Source organism: Trachypithecus francoisi, unplaced genomic scaffold, assembly GCF_009764315.1.
Source record: "Trachypithecus francoisi isolate TF-2019V2 unplaced genomic scaffold, Tfra_2.0 Contig01440, whole genome shotgun sequence".
Taxonomy (NCBI): Eukaryota; Metazoa; Chordata; class Mammalia; order Primates; family Cercopithecidae; genus Trachypithecus; species Trachypithecus francoisi.
The window spans coordinates 27423266-27427347 of NW_022681431.1; the positions used below are offsets into that span (position 1 = coordinate 27423266).

The window sequence follows — 4082 nt, forward strand, 5'->3', positions numbered from 1 at the left end:
TGGGCTTATAGTGTGCCCATTACCAAACAGTGAACATTGTACCCAATAGGTACAACTAGGTTCTCTATTCTCTTCCATTGATCTATGTGTCTATTTTTGTAACAGTACCATGCTGTTTTAGTTACTATAGCCTCATAGTATAATTTGAATTCAGGCAATGTGATGCCTCTAGATTTGTTCTTTTTGCTTAGAATTGCTATGGCTATTTGTGCTCTTTTTGTTTCCATATGAACTTTAGGATTTTTTTTTTTTCCTAATTCTGTTAAAACTGATGTTGATAATTTGATAGGGATTGCATCAAATCTGTAGATTGCTTTGGGTAATATGGTCATTTTAACAATATTTATTCTTCCAATCTATGAGTATGGGATATTTTTCCATTTGTTTGTGTCATCTACAATTCTTTTCCTAGTGTTCTGGAGTTCTCGTATAGATCTTTTGCCTCCTTGGTTAGATGTATTCCTAAGTATTCTGTGTGTGTGTGTGTTTATGTGTATGTGTTTGTGTGCCTACTATAAATGAGACTGTTTTCTCGATTTGGTTCTCAGCATAAATATTATTGGTATATAAAAATGCCACTCGTTGTTCATATATTTTATATCCTGAAACGTTACTGAAATAGCTTATCAAGTCTAGGAGTCTTCTGGAGGAGTTGTTAGGGTTTTCTAGGTATATGATCATGTCATCAGTGAACAGAGATAATTTGACTTCCTCTTTTTCAATTTGGATGCCATTTATTTCTTTCTCTTGCCTGATTGCTCTGGCTAGGACTTCCAGTACTATGTCGAATAGGAGTAGTGAGAGTGGGTATCCTTTCCTTTTTCCATTCTTAGGGGGAATGCTTTCAAGTTTTCTCCATTCAATATCATGTTGGCTGTGGGTTTGTCATATATAAAATTCTTATTACTTAGAAGTATATTCCATCTATGCCTCATTTGTTGAGGGGATTTTATCATAAAGGGATGTTGGATTTTGTCAAATGCCTGTTCTGCATCTATTGAGATGATCATATGGTTTTTGTTTTTAGTTCTGTTTATATGTTGAATCATGTTTACTGATTTATGTTGAACCATCCTTGGATCCCTGGAATAATGCTCACGGATTGTGCACTTGATCTGTGTTCTCTCCCTGGACTTGGAGCAGCAGGAATGGAGGCAGTAGTGGCAACAAGTGAAAAGGGCTCATCAGTGACCTCTGGGAGTAGAGTAGTATATATTCTGTTGGTAGATGAAAGTGCCTGGCCTCCTTTGTTGATGTGGTGGTGTCAACTGGCACTGGGCTCCTCAGCTCAGGCAGTGGGGCCAGGACTGCTCTGGGCAGCCAAGTCACCATTTGCCTGGGAGGCAGAGTGACACTTCAGCTCAGGCCCTGAGGGGAGAGGCAGGGCACAGTAGGGACTAGGATGGGTAGACCGAGTAGCTCCACAGTAGCTTGGCCCCACAGGGGAGGGTATAGCAGCAGCTTGGCTCAGGGATGGCAGGCCACCAGGCAGGGATGTTTCAGTAGTGGCAAAGCATCAGGGATAGAATGGGACACCTCCAGAACAGGACACACTCGGGTCCTTTTGCTTACCTTCTCCCCCAGGGAGAAGACCCTCCTGTATCTAGACTAATCTGAGCTGGGAGACACAGTCGTGGAGGCAAAGTGTTTTCTTCTGTTCTCTGTGTGGCTGTCCTGGGTTTCTATGTGTTTTTGTTTATTTATTTGTTTGAGTTGGAGTCTTGCTCTCTCACCCAGGCTGGAGTGCAGTGGTGCAATCTCAGCTCATTGCAACCTCTGCCTCCCAGGTTCAAGCAATCCTCCTGCCTCAGCCTCCTGTGTATGTGGGATTACAGTCATGCACCACCACGTTTGTATTTTTAGTAGAGACAGGGTTTCACGGCCGGGCACGGTGGCTCAAGCCTGTAATCCCAGCACTTTGGGAGGCCGAGACGGGCGGATCACGAGGTCAGGAGATCGAGACCATCCTGGCTAACACTGTGAAACCCTGTCTCTACTAAAAAATACAAAAAACTAGCCGGGCGAGGTGGCAGGCGCCTGTAGTCCCAGCTACTCGGGAGGCTGAGGCAGGAGAATGGCGTGAACCCGGGAGGCGGAGCTTGCAGTGAGCTGAGATCCGGCCACTGCACCCAGCCCCGGCGACAGAGTGTGACTCCGTCTCAAAAAAAAAAAAAAAAAAGAGACAGGGTTTCACCATGTTGGCCAAGCTGGTTTCAAACTCCTGACCTCAGGTGATTTACCCATCTTGGCATTCCAAAGTGCTGGGATTACAGGCATGAGCCACCATGTGTAGCCTATCCTGAGTTTTTGTGCTACACAGTGCTTCTGCTCTCGTTTAATATACTTGGCACACTTATTTAGCTATTTTCACCAAAGCGTAGTTGCTTATTCATTGTTTTGACTGTCTTTGTAGCGGGGAGAAGTGGTAGGGGCTTCAGTTGGCCATCTTGCTGCTGTCACTTCCCTCCCAATATCTTTTTTTAAAAAGTTTCTTTTTAATTTCATTATGATTAGTTTAAATTTGTGTTTCTTTGCTGTTCCGGTTTATCCATTTTGATTTCTGTTTGTATATTTTTCAGCTTACTTTCCTCATAGGACTTCCACTTATTAAATGCTACAGAAGGCAGGGCAAATTAAGAAAACAGGTACTACACTAGGTATTTCAAAAGGATTTAGAACAGAGAATTAGTTATACAGGTATTTCACATCTGAAAAAAGTCAAAAGGGAATAATGAGTTAACAGATAATAAAATGATAGTTACCACTCCAGAACTAAGGAAAATTGGGGTTCCCAAAATTGAGGTCAGAAGAGGGAACTTCCAACTGGCATTTAGGTCTCTGGAGGAAGGAGTATTGCCTCAAACTGCTGCTACATTGAAGGGGCATAATTACATGGGTTCTGATAGTACTGGAAGAAGTTGGAGTCAGGAAACTATTGATCCTGGAGTAAACTACAAATACTGAAATAAACTTCCACTTTAGGAGCAAAATGGTGCTGACTGGGCCATGGTGCTGAACAAAACAACTGTCCGCGGGAAAAAGAAAGCCACCTCTTTCTTCCAACTGCAGATAATTTGGTAACAAAAAAATATGAGAAATGTAGTTTGCAGAATCTTAGTCCCACAATCTTATAGCAGAGTATAGAAGGGTAGATTTGAAATTCATTTTGTTGTTTTTTATGGTGCTTGCACTCATCTGTTATATAATTTTTTCTTATGAGATTTCTTAACATATGAGGAAAAAAAGAGGATTCTAACTTTTTCATCTAACGGATAGTAGAGGGAATAGGGATCTACCAAAGTTAGGCAAAAATGTGGCCTTTGCTACCATTTATTCTTTGCTTCTTTCCTCATAATTTCTTTTGATCAAAAGCTGGGATGGGGAAGGAAAGATTGCTTGAGTTCAAGCAGTCTGCCAGGAAGTGAAGTTACTCTTTTTTGAAGGTGTACTGAAACGTTCGATGCATTCATTTATTGTTATGTTGGCCATGCTGTTTTTCTACCTGTTAGTGGGTGCAGGTGAACAATAAGCAACCCAGGAGAGTATGGAGAACCAGAAATTCAGAAACATCTCCGTGGATTGTGGCCGCCTTCTCTGAACTACTCTTCACTTATCACTCCCTCACTATCATTTACTTCAGGTTCATCAGAAACCAACTACCTTTTTACCTTAGAAGATCAGTTAACTTTCTTCTATGATGTTGTTGTTTTTGTATTTTGGAGATGTTCAGTGGCCCGTATTATTTTGCTATGTGGTGGAAGAATTAATTGATTTTGGTGGAAGTACTTAAATAAACAGAGTAATGTCATGTGAGTAATTAAGGCATATAACCGCTGAGTTATTCCGAATGTTTTCAATTTTACCTGCAACTTCAAAATAATTTGAAATTACTTAGAAACAGATGATAGCTATGTTCTTTCCCTGATATCATAACACTTTAATTGTGTTCTGAATAGTCATCTGAGCAGGACTCTTAAAGGAAAACATAAGCATTGGAAATTATGTACAGGAGAACAATAATACCTATGAGGATGTATTATTTATCGATTGTGACGTAACAGATCACACCAAAACTTAGCAGA

The 4082-nt window shown here is 40.9% G+C and overlaps 1 protein-coding gene across 1 annotated transcript in view; it reads left to right on the top strand.

Moving 5' to 3' along the window:
• The window catches only part of LOC117095166 (disintegrin and metalloproteinase domain-containing protein 5), a 132889-nt gene that overhangs the window by 49446 nt on the left and 79361 nt on the right, over window positions 1–4082 (top strand). The gene's annotated exons all lie outside the window — the stretch shown is intronic.